The sequence below is a fragment of the Scyliorhinus torazame genome, chromosome 8, assembly GCF_047496885.1.
Source record: "Scyliorhinus torazame isolate Kashiwa2021f chromosome 8, sScyTor2.1, whole genome shotgun sequence".
NCBI lineage: Eukaryota > Metazoa > Chordata > Chondrichthyes > Carcharhiniformes > Scyliorhinidae > Scyliorhinus > Scyliorhinus torazame.
The window spans coordinates 183,401,773-183,425,300 of record NC_092714.1 but is presented as its reverse complement, the minus strand read 5'-3'; the positions used below and the strand labels follow the sequence as shown (position 1 = coordinate 183,425,300).

At 48.0% G+C, this 23,528-nt stretch overlaps 1 protein-coding gene and 1 long non-coding RNA gene across 2 annotated transcripts in view; one reads left to right on the top strand and one right to left on the bottom strand.

Moving 5' to 3' along the window:
- The window catches only part of LOC140428295 (cadherin-22-like), a 1,238,550-nt gene that overhangs the window by 650,328 nt on the left and 564,694 nt on the right, over positions 1 to 23,528 (top strand). The gene's annotated exons all lie outside the window — the stretch shown is intronic.
- LOC140428803 (uncharacterized) lies at positions 1,471 to 12,433 on the bottom strand. Its single transcript, XR_011948886.1, has 3 exons — positions 12,173 to 12,433; positions 10,083 to 10,232; positions 1,471 to 2,098 (listed from the first exon to the last, which is right to left on the bottom strand). It is a non-coding gene; the product is annotated as an uncharacterized lncRNA (long non-coding RNA).

The window sequence follows — 23,528 nt, the reverse complement described above, 5'->3', positions numbered from 1 at the left end:
AGTGGAGTCGCGCTCATGAATTCATTTTAAATGGAATCACAGAGAATTTTCTTACTGAACGGCAGAGAAACCTCAAGGGGCTGTATGGCCTACTCCTGTTCCTACATCTTCGGGAGTGGAACAAATGAGAACTGGTCAGAGCAGAGTTGAACAGAATCAGTGACAAAAAAAGAAGTGGATGCAAAGTGGGTGGATTCATTGTAAAGAAAGGCGAACAAAAGAGTGCGAAGGAGAAAAAAAAGAGCCTAGGAAAGCCATATGATAATGCACAATGGTACTGAGGACAACGGAGCAACTTCAGCCCAGATGGAGCAAATCAAATGGAAAGCAAATACAACTTTTGGTGGGAGGGGATATGATGGCAATTTATTCAACAATGCATGGTCTCAGACCCTGTCAGAACATGTGCAGATGTCCGAATTAAACAACATCCACATCCACTGTACTCATTCTTTTGTCTGAGCAGAGGCCTAAATGCCTGATGACTGTCTCAGCAATAACACCCTGATTAGATGGGAACTGACTAGACCTGGCGTACTTCAATGGAAACATGTCAAAATTGACCACATCTCCAGACTTTATTCAGAACAAGCAAATTTTCCATCACTGCACGATGCACATATACAAACTTGAGAATGCCGCACTACACTAATGTCCCAAACCCCCACCGCCTTTTCCCCAGTTAAAAGAAGATATTGCAACCAAGTTTTCATATTTGTGACTCCACATTCCTCATTTTGGTTGATTGGGAAGAATGTGTCCAGAATTGCTGCTTGGTGCACTGAACAAATGAAATACATTTGGCGCTCAGGTGAATGGCACAATGTTCTGCTTAGAAGTTGACTGAGTGATGGGTTTACATTTTATTATTCCATCCTTTTTTATATTCTCCGTGTTAAAGTCTCATCTAGGAACACTGGTTAGCACTGCAGCCTCACAGCGCCAGGGACCCAGGTTGGAATCCAACTTTGGGTAACTGTGTGGAGTTTGCACGTTCTCCCCGTGTCTGCGTGGGTTTCGTCCGGGTTCTCCGGTTTCCTCCCACAATGAAAATGTGTGCAAGTTAAGTGGATTGGTCATGCTAAAAAAGTAGTCCGTAAGTGCCCAGGGATGTGCCAGATTGGGTTATGGGGATAGGACAGGCGAGTGGACCTGGGTTGCATGCTCTTTCAGAGAGTCAGTGCAAATTCGATGGGCCACATGGCCTCCTTCTGCACTGTAGGGATTCTCTGATTTAGGAATGTTGGACTTATTAGATGAAGATAGATCAAAGTCTGCTGTTCATCATCTTTGTTGCCACATGATGTGATCATGAAATTGGTGTTTGATCATAGCAATTGATGTCTACAGTTATCTTTTAACAGAGACAGACATGCCGCAGTGAAAACTCCCATGGTAGAGAGCTTTGAAATCCATCAGTTCCTTTCAAGAATGCTACACTTACCACACATAATGACTTATTAATAATAATACTTTAATGAAAGAAATACAGGCACAGCCCAAAGGCTGAATTCCAGTGTAACTTGGATCAAAACATTCCTAAAATTCATATATGGACTAAGTAATTGAGTTAAAAAGAAACTTGCGACAACCATGTAACAACAAAAATAGACAAAGTAATTCAGCAGGTAGCAAGGAATTGGTGGGTCGGGTATTAAAAGAAGGAATATTGAATTAAAACAGTACATCATACTAGTTTACTGGCACTGAAGTGCATATAGATTTCATCAGTTAAGTACTTCATTGAAGACATGAACCATTGAAGACCCGAACCAATGCAAGGGATAGGGTGATAATGATACCTTTCCACCCCACATCTTACAGGGTTGGACTTAGCTGAATGTCTGACTTGCCCTGATTTCTCTGGTCATGGTGACAGTATTATGAAATTGGATAGATTGAATCAAAGCTTTTCCAAATAAAAAATGTTACTAATTTCAAGCTTTGTGACATGTTGGGCATTGTCATATGACAAGGACTGAGGCACTGACATCAATCTCGGTGCACATTTCTACATTCTTCCGGAGTGGTTTCCACGTGGGTGAGGCCAGGATGCCGCACAGGACCAAGGGTGAATGTAGCCAGTGTTAATCAGGAACTGTTCGGGTCCAAGAATAAACATCCTTTTGTTAGTTTTTTGCATTCTGTCCACTTAGCCATCCTACTTGAAGTCAGTTTGAATGTGTATATCCTAGATTTTTGAGGCTTTCACCTCCATCAGCGTGTAATGGCCTAATTTTATGTTGAAGGGTTTGCACTCATGTAGATCAAAGTCTGCACACAGGGCCTTGCATTTAGACATTATTCATATACTGTTCACCAAAATGTGCATTCTGAAATAGGTTTGAATTTACACTTAATGAATCAATACTGTTTTCACTATCTCGCTTGGAATTGTTTTCCATAAAATGGGTAGGAATTTCCGAGTGCCACCAATGTGTACCAAAGGGATATATCACTCAGCCACCTTCCTGTCATGATATGCAGACATGCACTTAATGAGATACAGACAGGCAGCTAATGAGCACAGGGAACACGACATAACCAATCAGCAGGCAGGACACGTGGGGGGGTGGTTTCCCACTATAAAAGGCACGAGGTACTCTCACACTGCCTCTTTCTACTAGGGACATCTACAGTGAGTCCAGTGTACATATCACGTAACGCATACAGCACGTGGAGAAGAGGTAGTCTGGTTCAGTCAGATAGAGAAATCACACTCAGGTTAGCAGAGAGTCGAACTCACAGAGAAGAATGCTAACTGTGTGACAGGTTCAATAAATCAAATTGAACTAACTTCAAGGTCTGGAGTCTACTTGAGTTATAGCTGCACCCAGTTGCAGCCCGTGTTATCTCAGCATGCTTAACACGACACTTCCCACCCATCACTATAATACAGGACTGGGTGGACATTGACATTGGCAGTACTCCCACCACATATAAAAAGCTAATCAAGGGTCAACTGAGTTTTGAAAACAAGCCAATTGACTCCAATAAAACATTGTCTGCGCCATAATACAGTCAGGCGGGAGTGGGCAGGCTATCTTTTAAAAACAGCTTTTTTAAGGGGACAGAAGGAAGGGGGTATGAAATTTGGGGGGTGGGTGTTGTTTCCCTTTGCACATCAGGGGGAAGCCACCTAAGATAGTACCTTTCTCTTTCCTCCTTCCTGCCTGGTCCCTAAAACCCATCACTCCCACCCTCCGTGTACCATCCCTAAACTGGCCAAACCCTCCCCACTTACCATGGTCCAGGATCCATTGCAGTTTCTTTGGACCATAATGTCCTGGCTCCCCAGTGTCAGATTTGGGGTGTAATAACTCTCTCTCTCTTGCGACCCACGCAGATTACCCGATTGATCTCCCTGTGGGGCTCGTGGAATACAAGCTCTTCCACTGAGGGGCGGAGGCCTAGCAGCTGGAGCTTGTGAACCAGGGACTTAAAAGATTGGGACCGGAATGATCGGTAGTCCCAGCGAGGACTTATATGCTGTATGCTGCATTGCAGCCTTTACTTGTGTTTGTCTAATTAAACCTTCATTGTTTAAACTTTTTGGGAGGAACTGGTCGAGCAAGGGAACCGTGGTTTCCTCAAGCAGTCGAAACACTTGTCAAGAGGAAGAAGGAGGCTTATGTAAAGAAGAGACATGAAGGTTCAGTTAGGGCGCTCGAGAGTTACAAGTTAGTTAGCAAGGACCTAAAGAGAGAGCTAAGAAGAGCCAGGAGGGGACATGAGAGGTCTTTGGCAGGTAGGATCAAGGATAACCCGAAAGCTTTCTATAGATATGTCAGGAATAAACGAGTGACTAGGGTACGAGTAGAGCCAGTCAAGGACAGTAGTGGGAAGTTGTGCTTGGAGTCAGAGGAGATAGGAGAAGTGCTAAAAAATATTTTTGATCAGTATTCACACAGGAAAAAGACAATGTTGTCGAGGAGAATACTGAGATTCAGGCTACTAGACTAGAAGGGCTTGAGGTTCATAAGGAGGAGGTGTTAGCAATTCTGGAAAGTGTGAAAATAGATAAGTCCCCTGGGCCGGATGGGATTGATCCTAGGATTCTCTGGGAAGCTAGGGAGGAGATTACTGAGCCTATGGCTTTGATCTTTAAGTCATCTTTGTCTACAGGAATAGTGCCAGAAGACTGTAGGATAGCAAATGTTGTCCCCTTGTTCAAGAAGGGGAGTAGAAACAACACCGGTAACTACAGACCAGTGAGCCTTACTTCTGTTGTGGGAAAAATCTTGGAAAGGTTTATAAGAGATAGGATGTATAATCATCTGGAAAGGAATAATTTGATTAGAGATAGTCAACACGGTTTTGTGAAGGGTAGGTCGTGCCTCACAAACCTTGGAGAGAAGGTGACCAAGCAGGTGGATGAGGGTAAAGCAGTTGATGTGGTGTATATGGATTTCAGTAAAGCGTTTGATAAGGTTCCCCACGGTAGGCTACTGCAGAAAATACGAAGGCATGAGATTCAGGGTGATTTAGCAGTTTGGATCAGAAATTGGTTAGCTGGAAGAAGACAAAGGGTGGTGGTTGATGGGAAATGTTCAGACTGGAGTCCAGTTACTAGTGATGTACCACAAGGATCTTTTTTGGGGCCACTGCTGTTTGTCATCTTTATAAATGACCTGGAGGTGGGTGTAGAAGGATGGGTGAGTAAATTTGCAGATGACACTAAAGTCGGTGGAGTTGTGGACAGTGCGGACGGATGTTACAAGTTACAGAGGGACATAGATAAGCTGCAGCGCTGGGCTGAGAGGTGGCAAATGGAAAATAATGGAGAAAAGTGTGAGGTGATTCATTTTGGAAGGAATAACAGGAAGACAGAGTACTGGGCAAATGGCAAGATTCTTGGCAGTGTGGATGAGCAGAGAGATCTCGGTGTCCATGTACATAGATCCCTGAAAGTTGCCACCCAGGTTGAGAGGGTTGTTAAAAAGGCGTACGGTGTGTTAGCTTTTATTGGTAGAGGGATTGAGTTTCGGAGCCATGAGGTCATGTTGCAGCTGTACAAAACGCTCCTGCGGCCGCATTTGGAGTATTGCGTGCAATTCTGGTCGCCGCATTATAGGAAGGATGTGGAAGCATTGGAAAGAGTGCAGAGGAGATTTACCAGAATGTTGCCTGGTATGGAGGGAAGATCTTATGAGGAAAGGCTGAGGGACTTGAGGCTGTTTTCGTTAGCGAGAAGAAGGTTAAGAGGTGACTTAATTGAGGCATACAAGATGATCAGAGGATTGGATAGGGTGGATAGTGAGAGCCTTTTTCCTCGGATGGTGATGTCTAGCACGAGGGGACATAGCTTTAAATTGAGGGGAGATAGATTATAAGACAGATATCAGAGGTAGGTTCTTTACTCAGAGTAGTAGGGTGTGGAATGCCCTGCCTGCAACAGTAGTGGACTCGCCAATATTAAGGGCATTCAAATGGTCATTGGATAGACATATGGACGATAAGGGAATAGTTCAGATGGGCTTTAGAGTGGTTTCACAGGTCGGCGCAACATCGAGGGCCGAAGGGCCTGTACTGCGCTGTAATGTTCTATGTTCTATGTTCTAAATATGCACTAGGGAATCTCTGTCATAGGTTCCCAGGTAAGGGTTTACCCGACAATTGTCCAGAAGCAGTAACTTCTCCTGGACAATTATGCTGCACTGGGAACCATCCGACAATTATAATCGCTAACTCAGGATGGTTCTGCCAGTAATGCACTAATAGTTACTCAGCAAAAGTTAGAAGAAATCAAACCAATGCTATTTTCTGTGTAACTCTTTTACTGATCCCTGCATGGGACTCCCCCACCACCTCGACCGAACGAAGCGACTCCCCCACTCCTATCTTGACTAACCACATCACCCCGCCCCCACAGTATTCCCAACATTCCCCCCATAGGATTCCCAAACCTCAACCACATGGTGTACCCTCCACCACCTCCCCCACACACCCCCAACCGCAGGACTGCTTCATATCCTTGACCCGATCCCTCCACCTGACTTGAAACAAGCCCCCCCCAACCGATCCTGTGACCCAGCAGAAACGGCTCTTTGTCCCCCATCTCACAATGTCCACTCCCAACTCCAACTTCAGACCACTCCATGTCCCCCGCCCCCCCACGACTGAACTCACTGACATTCCTTCCTCCGACACCTCCACCCCTTGGCAACTGCCCCGATGTCTGACCTCACTCCCATTTCCTGCGATTGTCCGACCCCCATAATAAACGTGAAGTTTATTACTAGCAACAACTATATACAGTTCTGCACAAGCCTTGATCTAGCCTGGGTTCTAACAGTTACATTGGCTAATTACTTGCCTGCATGCCTAATTCACAAGGTATACAAGAGGCCTTACTGATACAGAATCACAGCCGACTGAACATCTAAAATGGAGGCTGTCACCCTTTATCCTCCAGCCTTACGCATAGTTATGTCACCATGCAGCTTCTTAAAGATACATGTCATATACTGTTGCTCTTATTAGCCTTAGTTTTATTAGCTCTAATTCTGTCACCTTTGCTCACGAGTCGCCAGGTGGTTCAAGCTCTAGTTATGATTAATAAGACAGCACACCGCTTAGTAAGATTAAAATCAACGGTCATTTATTATGTACAGCAATAAATACTTACACAATAATCCTACTTTCTATATCACTACCTACCACTACTGGCCAATACTTAACTTTTGGGAATGGCCCGCCAGGTCAGGGAAACGAATGGCTTATCGAATTGGGTCTGGCCTGCGGGATTCAAAGGCTGATACAGGTCGATGGCTAGGAGTCTCTATCGGGTAGCGATCGCTGGAGTCAAACTTATGGTTACTGGTCGATGGTTCTTGCGAAGGTTGCGAGCAGGAGAAGAAGGGAGAGAAGGGTCGATTTGAACTTGGCCCCTATCTTTCATAGGCCCCAGGGGCTTCCCGCCTCTAGGGGCGGTCCTTGACCCTGGTCCCAAGTGATTGGACTTGTTCCCAATCACTGGGTTCGATATGCTCCAATAATGGGGCGGTTCCTTGATCAGGGGGTGGTCGTTCACCTTTTTGTCTCGGCCACTGCTGGCGCCGAGAGGTCTGGATCGGCATTCAATTGCTAATATATTGCAATTGTTCCCGGGGATAGGCGATTAAACTGCAGATGTCTGTGTTGATGTGCTGCTAATGGTCGCAGGTATCGATCTGGGCCGACTTCCCCAGAGCCGAATACGCTATTCTGTCTGCAGCTGTCTGTTTGTGCCCTGTTGGCTGCTTTTCCCATCAGCCTTTTCGGTTAGCCATTTTACATCGGGTTTTGGTCAAATTAATCGGGAATCAGCCATTTTAGGTGGCTACAATATAGAGTAAATAAACTGGCAAGTCATGCTACAATTGTATAGAACCTTGGTTAGGCCGCACTTGGAATATTACAACACACTGCCAGAAGGATGTGGAGGCTTTGGAGAGGGTGCAGAGGAGGTTTACCAGGATGTTGCCTGGTCTGGAGGGTGTTTGCTATGTGGAGAGGCTGAATAGACTTGGACTCTTTTCATTAGGAAGATGGAGGTTGAGGGGTGACCTGATAGAGGTCTACAAAGATTATGATGGGCATGGATAGAGTGGATGGGCAGGCACTTTTTCTCAGGGTGGAGGGGTTAGTCACCAGGTGTCATATGCTTAAGGTCCGTGGGGCAAAGTTTAGAAGAGATGTGCGAAGCAGGCTTTTTACACAGAGGGTGGTGAGTGCCTGGAATGCGTTGCCAGGGGAGGTTGTGGAAGCAGATACATTAGCGGCGTTCAAAAGGCATCTTGACAAACACATGGATAGGATGGCTATAGTGGTCTACGGGACAAGGAAGTGCTGAGGGTTTTGGCAAAGGTTGGTATCATGACTGGTACAGGCTTGGAGGGCCGAGGGGCCTCATCCTGTGCTGTATTGTTCTTCTTTGTTCTTTGTTATTGTTTGAATTGGCATGTATGCAAAATCAATTAGCTAGCAGCTTCCGAGGGTGGTATATCCTCCCCAGTGAGTGAGAAATTCCCTCTGGTGGCCTATTTTTCCCATCCGCAGCATATTAAGGCTGCAGGGATGCGGCTGGACGGGGGTGGGGGGGTGGGTAGGGTTAGTGCTGGACCTCCCTTCCACCTGCCATAATATGCTACCCGCTGTTTCCACAGATTTGATTTCAATGTGCCCCCTGTAAGTGCAGGCTATGTACATTGATTCCCCTAACCTATTCAGAAGTAACATTGTCACCCTTGTGGAGTTGTCAAGATGGTATTTGCTCCTCCCAGTAAACACACACTGCAATGGTATGGTTCACAGCAGGAAACTTTAACTGCGCAACATCTGTCACAACACACAGATCTTGCAGGTTTAATTCCCCCCCCGCCCTCCCTCCCCACCACACTCCCTTACACCCCATCTCCACAGTCCTCCCCACTTCATCCCACCCCCTTCCCCCCCGGAGGACAATGCGTCCAAACCTTTCTTCCCTTTGTTAATTATGAAAACCTGGTGAATCATTTCTTTCTTTTTCTTAATCCCTGTTTCCGGTTAAATTGTGTTTGACTGGCATGAATTTCATTCATGGAATGTCACCCAAGTGTGAAATTGCAATGTTGTAGTGAGCAAAACAAACAGCAAAACACACCAAATTGAAATCTAGGTTAATGCTATTTGTAGCAAAGTTTATTCAAGCCTAAATAGCAAATTATATTGATGCAAGTGTTGGGGTGATCATTATATTTGAATCTGTTTACTCCTACCCTGAAAAGTAAATACTGTATCACTGTTTTAAGTTCCAGTTGAGAGAATATTTTGAGTGAGGTTAAATGCTTTCTGATGCCATAGCCTGTATCATACTCTCTGTGACTATTGAGATTCTCCTCATAAGAAACATGACAAATAAGAAACAAATAATTAGTTGCCTGGTAGTACAGATTTAGAGCATTGCTGAAAAGAGACATGCCATTGAAGATTTTCTGGTTGCAGTCACCAGGACAGATTTTGGATTTGGGTTTATTGTCACATGTACCAAAGTACAGTGAAAAGTATTGTTCTGCGTACAATCCAGACACATGGGGCAAAATTCTCCCCAAACGGCGCGATGTCTGCCGACTGGCGCCCAAAACGGCGCATCTTTGGGGGCCGAGCCCCGACATTGAGGGGCTAGGCCGACACCGGAGGGATTTCCGCGCCGCCAGCTGGCGGAAACGGCGTTGTTGCCCCGCCAGCTGGCGTGGAAATGACATGTCGGGGCGGCGCATGCGCGGGAGCGTCAGCGGCCGCTGACAGTTTCCCGCGCATGCGCAGTGGGGAGAGTCTCTTCCGCCTCCGCCATGGTGGAGACCGTTACGGAGGCGGAAGGGAAAGAGTGCCGCCACGGCACAGGCCCACCCGCGGATCGGTGGGCCCCGATCGCGGGCCAGGCCACCGTGGGGGCACCCCCCGGGGTCAGATCACCCCGCGCCCCCCCCCCAGGACCCCGGAGCCCGCCCACGCCGCCTTGTCCCGCCGGTAAATAGGTACTCTAATTTACGCCGGCGGGACAGGCAATTTATCGGCGGGACTTCGGCCCATCCGGGCCGGAGAATCGAGCGGGGGGGCCCGCCAACCAGCGCGGCCCGATTCCCGCCCCCGCCGAATATCCGGTACCGGAGACTTCGGCAACCGGCGGGGGCGGGATTCACAGAGGCCAACGGCCATTCTCCAACCCGCTGGGGGGGGTCGGAGAATGACGCCCCATGGTTCCATACATGAAAGAACTTAGGACATACAACAGTTGCACGAATACCAAATTTCAAAGGAAATAAAAATGTATACTGCAAGAGAAAAGAGCGCTGATTGCTTGTCCTGTCAGATCATTCTCCATGGCAATGCCTCAACCTATCAGAGGTGTCTGGCCAACCAAACTGCACCCTCATCTCTTGCAGTATAAATTGTTGTTCCTTTTGAAATTTGGCATTTTTTCATTTGTCCTGATGAGAGCCAAATGAAAAACTTTGACAGCATGTCTCTCCTTTCAACAATAAAGAAATAATTGCTACAGAGCTTTTAGAATAAGGCACCATCAAAGTAAAATGATCAAATCACTTACAGGAGTGACTCACCTGTGAATCCAGGAACATTACAACTCCATGATTGGGCACTTCCTGGCAGGGAGCACCCCATCCAAAACAGCTGATAGGCAACCTACGATGTACCATATTGGGAGCATCGATTTGCAGAAAAATAACCCATGACTTCTAGTTATGTAATGCCTTTGGAGTAGAAAAAAGGAATTTTATCTGGTAGAACGAGACACAAAGCTACAGAAGACATTATTATGAACTAGAGGGCAGCACGGTGGTGCAGTGATTAGCACTGGGACTACGACGCCAAGGTCCCAGGTTCGATCCCGGCTCTGGGTCACTGTCCGTGTGGAGTTTGCACATTCTCCCCGTGTCTGCGTGGGTTTCACCCCCACAACCCAAAGATGTGCAGGTTAGGTGGATTGACCATTCTAAATTGCCCCTTTATTGGAAAAGAAAATAATAGGGTACTCTATATTTTTTTTAAAATTATGAGCTAGGACTAAAAGTTTGGGCAAAGGTGGAGGTTTAAAAGAGGAGGGAACGAGACACTTGGCGAGGTAATTCTAGAGCTAGGGGCCTAGCCAACTGATGGCACAGACACTGATTGTGGGTTACTGAAAATCGGGAATGTGCAAGAGGCTACAATTGGATGTGTGCAGAGGTCCTGCAGAGTTTGAGAGCTGGAGGTGAAAATAAAAATAAACAAAGATGAGTCTGTCATAGTCCCCCGGTGACAAACGGCTGCTTTCTCCTTTGAGGGGGAGAGCTCACTGGTGGTGATTTAACCTGAGGATCACCACACCTCGGGCAAAGGGCAAGATTGAGAGAGTGGGCCTTCATGAATAACCTGAGCCGGTACTTGAATCGAACCCGCCTGCCGGCCTCGCTCTATATCACAAACCAGCACACAAACCAAAGGAGATAGCAGCCATGGATTATATGAACCATTGACCTAGGTCCAGCATCCTGCCTTGGCAAAGACGATCAAATATTTTAGGTCGATTTTTAACTCTTTTAGAGACTAAAACAAAATTTCCCCTCTCGCTTTTAAGCCTGCACATCCCTGTAAATTGGAACCAGGGGCGAATTTCTCCGACCCCCCCGCCGGGTCGGAGAATCGCCAGGGGCTGGCGTGAATCCCGCCCCCGCCGGTTGCCAAATTCTCCGGCACCGGAGATTTGACGGGGGCGGGAATCGCGCCACGCCAGTTGGCGGGCCCCCCCCTGCGATTCTCCGGCCCGGATGGGCCGAAGTCCTGCCGCTAAAATGCCTGCCCCGCCGGCGTAGATTAAACCACATACCTTACCGGCGGGACAAGGCGGCGCGGGCGGGCTCTGGGGTCCTGGGGGGCTGCGCGGGGCGATCTGGCCCCGGGGGGTGCCCCCACGGTGGCCTGGCCCGCGATCGGGTCCCACCGATCCGCGGGTGGGCCTGTGCCGTGGGGGCACTCTTTCCCTTCCGCCTCCGCCACGGTCTCCACCATGGCGGAGGCGGAAGAGACTCCCTCCACTGCGCATACGCGGGAATGCCGTCAGCGGCCACAAACGCTCCTGTGCATGAGCCGCCCGGAGATGTCATTTCCGCGCCAGCTGGCGGGGCACCAAAGGCCCTTTCCGCCAGCTGGCAGGGCGGAAATTCGTCCGGCGCCGACCTAGCCCTTAGGGTTAGGGCTCGGCCCCCAAAGATGCGGAGCATTCCGCACCTTTGGGGCGGCGCGATGCCCGACTGATTTGCGCCATTTTGGGCGCCAGTCGGCAGACATCGCGCCGTTTCCGGAGAAGTTCGCCCCAGATTTCCCACATAAGCTGCCCACTGAGTCTTTTACTGGTGCTTGTTTTATAAATTACCGGACCAGGCCAAGCTACATCCAGTGAGCTCAATTCACAGCTGGCTAGCTTTGCACTGGTGGTGAATCATTTCTGACTCACTATCATATACTTGAGGGAAAATACGTATATTAAGCTGAGACTCAATATAATGGGCTGGATTCTCTGCACCCCGACGGCAAAATCGCGGGGGCAGAGAATCCATCTTCCCGCACGGAATCGGGACCGGCGGTGGTTCCCCGATTCTGTGAGCCCCAAAAAGCAGCGTACTCAGAGTACGCCACGCCGCCTAGGACCTACCTGGGGCCACTGGTGGAGGCCCGCTCTGCCCCCGACCGGCCGCAGTCCCAACGGAGTGGATCTAATGTGGTCCAGCCAGTCGGGAAACTAGTGTGGCAGCTGCAGACTCAGTCCGTGGCCGCCTTGGTCAGGGGCGGGCCGATCGGAGGGGCCCCAGGAAATGGCCGGGAAATGTTTGTGCGGGAAGACAGGGTCGGGCGCACGGCTGATTGGAGGGTCTATTTTAAGGGACCAACTCTGCGGTCCGATTCCGCCATGGAGCACGGTGTGTCCACTGGAGGCCGCCGCCGTTCGAATGCGTGCCTCCGACCCGGAAGTGCAGGATCCCGTATCTGTAGCAAAAGCTGCTCGATTTACGCAGAGTTCCTGCTGGCCCCCTTGCAGGGCTAGGAATTTGTGGCTGGTGTGAAACTCCATAGTTTTGACGCCGGCGTGGGGATATAGTCCCAATAATGCTTGTATCATAAAATGGCACATTAAATTTATCACTACACATCCATTTAATAAGCTGGTATCCATTCCTGATTCAAAAAGTTCTCATTGCCTTAATTTCAGCTAGTTTTCCTCAGTGATCCCACTTTCTCGAATAGTCTACAACAATCGGAGATTGATTCTCCCTTGCTCCACACTGTGATTTGACCAACCACGCCCACAAAACTGAATTCCTTTCAGAAGCAGCTGAGTGAATTGGAAGCACAAATCACAAGACTTGACTAGACTCTTGCACTTTGCTCTTAGAGACAACTAATATTTATATAGTGCTTAAAAACAGCTCCAGCTGCCAGCACTTTAGCACTAACTCCAGCCTCAGCAGTTAGAGTGCCTGTTGGGCTGGGAATTCCTCTGAACTCACTCCAGCAGAGTGCTAGCCTATTTGCATGCATTGATGCTCACCAAATAACGCCCCAACGCGAATGTGAATTACACGCATTTCAGTCCCGGTGGCAAAATGTAGGGCTGGATTCTCCGTTTCAGTAGCTATGTGCCGGCTCAAACGGAGAGGTTGCGGGAGATCTACGAGGAACAAATCAGCGCTGAATCCTCACTGATTCTGGGACCGGTGAGGGGCACCGAGTGAAACTCCCCGCTCACGGGCCGAAAATGGCCGGAGAATGGCCGGGTCCCTGGCCGCACAGGCGCAAGGCTGACGACCTGCAGCGGTCGTGCCATACGACATGGCGCCAGCCGTGCATGGACCCGACCCGCCATCCGCGACCCTACAGGCCATCCCCTGGCCACCTTCCAACAATTCCCCCAGCCCTCGCAGAAGCCCTCCCCGGCCAGCGGCACGGATCCCAGCCGAGTGTGGTCGCACTGGACACAGTCCGCATCCACCATTCCGGGTTCCCGCAAGGCTGAGACCACACGAGTCCCGTGCGGTCGGGAACTCGGTCCATCGGGGGTGCAGCATCGCAGCGAGGGCCTGCCGATGACGCGCCGAAGGCGGTGCAACGGCACATGATGATGCCATTTCAGAGGGTGTGGAGCATGGCTGACCAGCGTCAAACCGGCACTGGCCCCGATTTGGATGTCAAAGTCGATTCCCCGCCCGATCGGCAGTTACGATATCGGCGTCAGGCAACGGAGAATCCTGCCCATAGTCTCTCAAATGGAGAATCCTGCCCAATCTTTCTGACAGTGAAAAATAGCAATGAGGAGGAGGCAGGCTGTCAAATGAAAAAAGATAGAGAAATTTTTCAAAAAACCATTCCAAAACCCCAAATCTCATGTTTGCAGAGATCGCGCAGAAAGTTACAAAGCAGTGCTGCCAATTTGAGGACCCCAATCCATTGCTGTTAGGCTCTATGCCTCGTCTCACTATTTATAGTAATCATGAATCCACCAATGAGCCAATATTTCTCCTCCACTTTAATTAAGTCTTTTGGGACAATTGGAAGATAATATTATGCTGCTGGAAAGAAATACCCAAATAATCACTGACCCAAAACATGACTTCTCTTCCTCTCTCGACAAATAATGTTGTATCTGCTGAGTATTCGAGCATCTTCTGTTGTTATTACTGCCAAATCTCAAGGACTATTCAGCAGTTATTCCAAAGAACCTCACTTTATGCTGTTAAAATCCCAGCAGCTAATCCACAATGCCACAAAGTTTCAGGATTACCATTCCAATGCTGTCAAATCCCAGGATCATCTCCCAATGCAACTAAAACACAAGACCATCATCAACCAATGAGGGCGGGATTCTCCAATCCCGCGGCAGAATGTCCACGCTGTCGTAAACGCCGTCGCATTTTACGATGGCGTAAACGGGCCGCTCCCACGACTAATCCTAGCCCTTACAGTGGGCGAGCACGGTGCTGGAGAAGTTTATGCCGCTCCAGCTGCAGATCCCGGCGTGAACAGTTCGCCACGGGATCTGTGCATGCACAGTGGCACCGGCGTCAACGCGCGCATGTGCAGTGGCCTCCTTCAACGTGCCGGCCCCGACGCAACATGGCGCAGGACTACAGGGGCCGGCGCGTAGGAAAGGAGGCCCCCAGCCACAGAGGCCGGCCCGCCGATTGGTGGGCCCCGATCGCGGGCCAGGCCACATCGGAAGCCCCCCCTGGGTCGGACCCACTCCACCCCCAAAGGCCGCTACCCAACCCTTAGACGCCGAGGTCCCACTGGCCCAAAGCAGGTTAGAACGGCGACGGCGGGACTCGGCTCTTTTCTTACGGCCACTCGACCCACTCAGGCCGGAGAATGAGTGGGCCGGCCGTGTAGAGTGGCCCACGACCGGCGCCGCGTCAACACGCCAGCGCCAATTCTCTGCTCTGCGGAGAATCGCGTGCCGGCGTCGGGGCGGCGTGGCGCGGTTCGCGCTGCCCGCTGGTGATCCTCCAACCCAGCATGGGGTCGGAGAACCCTGCCCCCCTGTCTTTTCAAAATATTACTAAAATGAAGGCTTATTCACTGCAACGAAAGTAGAGAGTCATTCCCAATGTAACTTGATCCATTCCTTCCGGACTTGGTACTGGTAAATACCAGTGGGCTGAATCCCCATGGCATTGATTTCTTCTCCTGGCTTAACTTCAGTGGAAGATCAGTAGACATTCAGCACAAAGAGCATAACTGTTCATATCAATCTTCAGCCAAAGTTATGGGCTGGGGCATGCTGGTTTAGAGAATTCTCCTACCTTAGGATGCTCAACTCCAACTCGTACACTTTATGTGCCATCTTGCTGTAAATTGCCAACTGTGAAACGGAGTTGGGATTTTAAAAATAGCAAATATAAAAGGAAGGAAATATGGACTACAGTAAATTACTGCAGATGTTGAAAATCTGATCCAAAAAGAGAAAATGGTGGTTCTGTCCCATTCCGATGATAGATCATCAGCCTGAAACATTCTCCACTGATACCAAACCTGCTGAGTATTTCCAGCATTTTCTTTATTTATTAAGGATATATTTTGTTAGCTTTAACAGAATAACAGTTGTAAAATTCAATCTCCAAAGCACTAATAAAAATTCCAAAATATATTTAATACAAATAGCATTTGACTTAAATCAGCCACTGTAAAGAATAGTGCCCCTGATGTTCGCCGGAATTCTCTGGTTGTCAGGGTTCAGTCTCCCCGCTGGCAGCGCTCCCTGACCAGCGGGGTTCCCAGCGGCGTGGGGGTTACAATGGGAAATCCCATTGACAAGCAGCAGGAGGATAGAATACCAATGCCAGCAAACGGTACGTGGCCGAGAAACATATGGCTGGGGCATTGAAGAATCCCATCCATTATTTTCTACATGACATTAACAACACTACTGTTCTCAAGTGATATTGAAATAAGATTAGACTATACAGCTATTCAAGCCTGGTCTGACATTGCTGCTGCCTTCCTCGCACTTAATCGGACGGGCGTTCTCGAAAGCAGGTGATGTCGGGCTCTTGCCAGCTCTCCAGATGGGACCCTCATCACCGACATTACATTTCACCCATAGGGAGTCATTTATGACTTGAGAGAGAGATGTTTCAGTCCTGTGGTAAAGACTTAAACCTTACTGATGGGATTTGGGCATCGAGTTCCAGGAAAGATTGGCATGAGTTTGGAAGGTGACGACATATTCCCAGACTTGAGAGAGAAATGGGGGTTTGAAGTTGGAGCAAGGCTGGAGACATCGGTGGTTGGGTTTTTTGAGGGAAGGGGTGATGAGAGAGAGAGGCATTGAGAGCAAGGAAGGGAGGGAGGGTGGTCAATACTTTAGCAGAAATAGGATTGGGAAAGCAGAAAGTGGGTCTCATGGATAAGATAAGCTCAGAGAGGGCACATGAGGGAAGGAAGGAGAGAAACTGGAGAGAAAAGAAAGTTCAGGCCAAGGGAAGGAGCCTCAGAGGAAGTTTCTCCCATTGGCGAGGGGAAGAAAGAGATGTGAAAGGCAGCGGATTGGATGTTCTCAAACTTGATGACAAAGAAGTCCAAACATGCATCGCTTTACTCATTGGGAGAGAGGGGGAAAAGGATATAAGAAGACAATTTGCAGCAGAGAAAAGAGGTTGGTCCGTCAACTTTGCATTCCTCAATGATCCTGGAAAGAGAGCAATTTTCAGAGACAAGGGGAGGACCTGAAAGTGCTTCATAGGATTTAACCAGGTCTTGAAATTAATGGAAAAACATGTTTTCTGCCATATCTTTTCATAAAACCATAGGTCATTCAGCCCTTCAAGCCTGCTCTACCATTCAAAATGATCATGGCTGATCCCCTGGGCATGATCTACCGGTCATGTCCAGCCCAAACGGGAGCACAACGTGGCCGGTAGATACTAGGAGAGGCCTCTTCTGGGATTTACCCGGCTCACGATCTGAATCCCATCATTGTGGGAGGGATCAATATTTTGCAAATCTGCCCATTGGAGTGAACAGATAGTCTTGCTCTAATATACACTCGCCTGATGTACCCAAGGTTTTGGGATCTATCCCCTTTGTCTCGGAGGACTTAGGCAAGGGCCGTTCAATACTACTCCACACAAACTGGGTCCGGGCGGGACAGCAAATAGGGGTGTCTCCCAGGGGATCGGAGGCCCCCGGGAGGTTGGCCTCTGGCAGGGTGGCACCCTAGCACCATGATACTACCTGGGTACTCTGGCAGTGCCACCTAGGCTGCCTGGCAGTGCCACCTGGGTACCAGACTGGCATTGCTACTGGGTGCCAGTGTCCAGGTGACACTGCCAGGTGGCTGAGGCACTACCAGGCTGGCATTTTGCCCATGCTGGGGATCATGCCCACGCCAGGCATCATGCACTGTCATGTGAGATGGGGCTGCGGTGGAGGGTGTGAGAACCCCATTATAGGTGAGTTTGGAAATTGCGAGAATCCAGGTGCGTCAAGGTGTTGAGATTGGGATGCCTTATAAAAATGGTTCCCCGCTGAGTCACCAAAAACACAGAGTCCCATTAAATAGCGGGGTCATTCCTGCCGCTTGTAGCACCGGGAACGACCCCTCGATTCCCACTCAGAACGGACTGTATTTTTTTGGTTTGATCATGCTCCTGCTCTTTCCTCATACCACTAAATACCTATCTATTTCCTTATTAAATATATCTTCATCTTCAACCTAAATGGCCTACCCCGTATCCTGAGACTGTGACCCCTTGTTCCCGACATGCCAACCGGAGGAAACAACATCCCTGCTTAGTCTATCCAGCCCTCTCAGAATGCTATACATTTTGATGCAATTCTCCTCATTCCAATGAATACAGGTCCAGTTGACTCAATCTCTCCTCACATGACAGTCCTGCCATTCCAGGAATCAATCTGCTGAACATGCACTGCACTCCTTAAATGACCGGCATATCCTTTCTTTGAAAAGAAGCCAGAAACTGCACATAATACTTCAGGTGTGGTCTCACCAAGGCCCTATACAGCTGCAGTAAGATGTCCTTACTCCAGTACTCTACATCCCTTGAACAAGGGAGGGCAGATGATAGCGAGTTCGGGGGGAGTGAGCAGATTGAGAAAGAGTAATGGTTTGCTCAGAACTATTGTGTTGAAGATGGATGTGAGGGCGCAGTTGAACAGATCGATAGCTGCACAAGTATCATGGGTGAATGGAGGAACAATGGCAACGTGAGGGAACAGTTCTGATCCAAAGATATTTGCCTACCACACCAGTTACATCTTCAAAAACAAAAGTCAATTAGGTTTGTCAGACATGATCTACTCTTTACAAATCCAATGTGGCCCTCTCCAATCAGCTGAAAAATTCTCAAGTGCTCGGTCACCCTGCCCCTAATTATAGATTTCAACAACACTCTCTATAATAGATATTAAAGTAATAGGCCTATCATTTTCTGGTTTCTTTCTCTCGTTCTCCTCAAGTAATGGAGTTACAAATGGAATTTTTCAATCTAAAGCTGAAGGATAATTCCTGACTTGAGAATTAAGTGTGCCGAGGAAGATTACGGCTATACCATTCGCGTATTATCTAATACACCATGAGCAATGGTATGGGAGACCTGCTGGCATTTATTAAAAACACAGCAACTAACAGAAAGAGATGTTTAAAGCCAGGCTTTCATGTTCACATTACCACATTCTGAGCTGCATTTTCCCCAACGGCTTGGGACCCTGATGTTGGGACCAAATGGGGACACTTGCCAGCAGTGAGCCCAGTAGCATAATCGTCCTGGAAGTGGCCTCCGAATTGACTGTCCTTTGTGCCCACTGCCCTGTTTATGATGATAGGCAGACACTTGATACTGCGAGCAGTAATCAGAGGGCCGGCAATTCTGAAGCATGGGCAATATCATTGGGAGAGGTGAACAGTGCGGAGGCAGGTCAAAAAAACAAAAAGGCAGCTCAGTATGGATCCAAATTTAAAAATATCAGGGGCCAAAAAAAGCTACGTCCCTCAGGTGGATCGTTTGGACATTTGGGCACAGCGTTTCCTGTCCACAACCATCTCTTTGGGGAACAGAGCCTCCATTGCCAATGACACCCCCTCCAGCCTGCTGGAGGGAGACTGGCCACATTGGGCCCGGTGGCCTCCGCATGTGAAGGGAGACTACTCTGCAAAACTCTGCTTAACCCGCATAATCGTCCGTGAATGGAGTTTTAAAGATTTTAATTTGCTGCTCATTTCTGTGGCTGCACCTGGAAAAGTGTAGGAGGATGTAAATACCATGGGGATAAAGACAGGGGGGAGATGTAGAATAACGGGTTAACATCAGAAATATGCATGCTGCCGATGCAATAAAGATATCAGATCACATGACTGAGAAGAGAGATCTGGCAGAGGAGAAGCTCCAAACACATGCTGTAAATAAACAGTTATATTGAAAGAGAATACGCACGTGAGCTTTATACGTTTGGAAGATTAGACAATCCCCCAAACCCTGTCTAACCCTTTGCCACACAAGAAAACATGGAGGCAGCAAGAAAAGACCCCAGCTAAGATTGAAAGTAGCTACATGGCTGGCAAGACGAGAAATCCTTGAAGGAAGGACAAGTCATGAAAAAATCTAAGGCTGACCAAGATGTTAGAGCACTGCAGGAGCAGCAGACACAAACTGTAACATAGACCCGGAGACTGGACAGCAGTGAGTTCAGGCCTGAAGCAGCAAGAGGCCGTGGAGAAGCAGGAAGAATTCCAGGGCTCAGTAAAAGCATGGAATCCACATGACCAGTTCAGAATGCAGAAGACCTGCAAAAGGCCCAGCATAGAACAACTGGAGAAAAAGGGTCCCAAGGTGCAGAACTGCTTCAGGGTAGGGAAGACCAGGTCAGTACACTACTTTGTGCTATAGGATCTATCATTGATGTGTGATAGCAAGGCAGGTGGTTGATGGGACTTCAACTTCTCATAAAAGAAGTCCTGCAAGCGGACTGCCATAACTATGGAAAAAGAGGCCACATCAAAACTGTTTGTTGCTTGAATGCTGACAACCCGTACAAAGAGAGAGGAAATTTTAAAACAGAGCTGCAAACAAGAAGTGGAAGAACGACAAAAACAGGAATCAACCTTCTTGGGGAGATATATGACACTGAAAACAAGTACTGGACTTTTAAACTCAAAGATTTATATTAGACACAGGAGCAGATGTTTCCATTTGATCAGATTAAATAAAATGGTCCAAACAGATTACTTTGCAGTCCTCATCCATTAAATGACATGGTCCTGGGGTGGGAACTACATTTAAGTGAAAGATCAGTTCTTGTAGAAACTGCTCAGTCATTCAAAATCAAGAATGCCGTTTAGTAAGCAGAAAGACAAACCTCATCCTACCAGCTTATGCTGAACTAATTTGCCTCTTTACACGGTCAAGGTCAAAAGAGAAAATATGCTGTAGCAAGCGGTTATCTCATTGGGCACCACGCCAACTCAATGGTGCTTAGGGATAGATACAGTCCTAAAATCAAACAACTCTTGTTAGAATCTGCAGGGATTTAACTCAACTAGACAAATCCTGGAATCCATCTAATGGCTTCAGTGCTTGAGAAGCTCACCAGCTAGCCAGGAGCACTCTATTTACCAAACCAGATGCAAACAGTGGATTCTGGCTGTTGCCTCTGGACCAAGAATCCCGATTGCTGACCACATTTATGACGCCATTCGGTCATTGTTGTTTCAACAGTTTGTTCTTTAGAAAACAATATCTAAACACATTAGAAGGCAGAGAAGCACATGCCTAATGGAGGACATACTTATAAATGGCTCCATGGGAGAAGCTCATGATTGCAGAATCAGAGGAGTCTTGAGAGTCGTATCGGATGCAAGCTCAACAGGGAATGAAAAATATGAGTTTGCCAAACCCACGATCGTGTTTCCAGGTCCCGTAAAACAAGGCACTGCAATCACAGTTGGTCCACAAAAAATAAGCTAGAAGAGAAGTTCTGCAACCAAAGAACATAATTGAGCTTCAAAGATTCCTTGGGATAGTCAACTACGTAGGCAAGTTGCTATCAAATTTAACAGCATTCAACAATCTCTTAAGACAGATTTTGACGCATGATCAACAATGGCGCAGAACTGTGGACCAGCAAAAGGCTTTTGCAAGGACTAAACAACTTCTAATTTCTATTGAAAATCTTGGCACAGTACGTCCAGAATTACCAACCATAGAAGCAGCAGATCAGAAATGGAACAACAATTAGACACAATAGAAAATAAGTTTTGGCAGAAATGTGAGTGTGCAAAAAATATTCAGACTATGTTCTGGGATTGCGTTTCAAAATTGAAACAGTCCATAAACCTCCAGCCAACCTCCGGAGCAGGAACAAAATCGTGAGGATGCCACCCAGATTAAGATTGATGAGATATGACTCCATTACAGAGTATGTGCAAGGAATATGTCAAACAACAGCAGACACATTGTCACAAGTACAATCAGAAGGAATGAAACAAGAGGATTTAGACTCATGCATGAGGTTGAAGATCACAAATTCTTAATCACTTGGCATTTACCAACTCCTGCAAGAAAGTTGCAGGAAATAAAGCAAGCCCAGAAATGAGATGAAGAATGCTTTCAAATCCAAGAATATTTTTTAGAGAGATGGTCAGACTTTAACCCAAATAATCCAACACTAAACCAATAGTTTGAAGAGCACAAGCACCTCACCGTCATTGACGACTTCTCAGAGTGAGAGAAACGTCATATCGAAAGCACTTTAGTTTGATATTGTTTAAAATTTCACCAAGGCCATTGAGGAACTGTAGAGTATTGTGTGAGCGCATGACAATCAGTCTGGTGGCCAGGCATTACTCAATCTATAGAAGAAACAATTTCTATCTTACTTGTGCCATAAAGAGCTATGAAGAAAAAGAACCAGTATTACCTTCAATCTTTCCATCAAGGCTGTGGGAGCACCTGGGAATGGACAAGTTTGAATTCATGGGGAAAATGTTCCTAATTGTCATTGATTATGGTACATGGTGGATTGAAGTAAACCAATTGCACAGTATCAAAACAATCATTCAACCCTCAAGAGAATTTATTTAATTCATGGCTATCCAGACATTGTACTGTCAGCAAATGGGACACAATTTGCAAATGAGTAATTCCAAAATGTTGCCCACGAATATGGTTTTGTTCATGTAATCAATTCACTCCACTGTCCTCAAGAAAATGAAGAGGCTGAGAGGATTTATTAAAGAAAAAAAAAGATCTTAATCTAGCTCTTCTGAGTTATCGATCCTCTCCACTACAGAATAGTTTATCATCATCAGAGTTACTAATGGGTAGGAGATTGAGAACAGCTTCCATCTCTGACACAAAACCTCAAACACAACATTACCGTGAATAATCATGAGGGGTAAAACATTGTGAGGCAGAACAAAGAAGCAGCCAGGCTCGGAACTTTGATCATAGGCATGCAGCATGTGAGCTACCAGTGCTGGAGCTTAGGGAGAGAGTGTAGGTCTGAGACCAGCAGAGACAAAATACGATCATTGAAAACATTCCACAACCAAGATACAGGGTTGAGACAGACCAGGGTATCATTAGGAGAAGCCTTAACAACTTTGGAAAAAAAGCCAATCAAAACTTTGGCTTATTCATCAGATCCTGATGATGAAGAAGAAAGACTTACTACAAGCTCCACAGTCAGCCAGGTGGAGAACACTCAGACCGACAGAAGAGAGTACAAAATATCCTCAACCTCAAGAGGATCAGAACCGGATCAGGGAGACTGGTCAAGGCACCTCAGAGACTAATCCTATGACATCTGAGACATTATGGGGCTATGGAGGGTGTGACTAGGTTAGGGATAAAGACTTGGGGAGGAGGGGGGAGGGGAGATGTAAAGGGTTAATGTCAGAAGCATACATCATGATATAATAATGTTGTCAGATCACATGACTGAGAAATAAGAACGATCTGGAAGAGGAGAATCTCCAACCTAGTACAGGGGCAAAATTCTCCCCCAACGGCGCGATGTCCGCCGACTGGCGCCAAAAGCGGCGCCAATCAGATGGGCATCGCGCCGGCCCAAAGGTGCGGAATGCTCCGCATCTTTGGGGGCCGAGCCCCAACATTGAGGGGCTAGGCCGACGCCGGAGGGATTTCTGCCCCGCCAGCTGGCGGAAATGGCGTTTGTTGCCCCGCCAGCTGGCGGAAATGGAGTTTGTTGCCCCGCCAGCTGGCGCGGAAATGCGGCGCATGCGCGGGAGCGTCAGCGGCCGCCGACAGTTTCCCGCGCATGTGCAGTGGGGAGAGTCTCTTCCAAATCCGCCATGGTGGAGGCCGTGGCGGAGGCGGAAGGGAAAGAGTGCCCCCACGGCACAGGCCCGCCCGCGGATCGGTGGGCCCCGATCGCGGGCCAGGCCACCGTGGGGGCACCCCCCGGGGTCAGATAGCCCCGCGCCCCCCCAGGACCCCGGAGCCCGCCCACGCCGCCTGGTCCCGCCGGTAAATACCAGC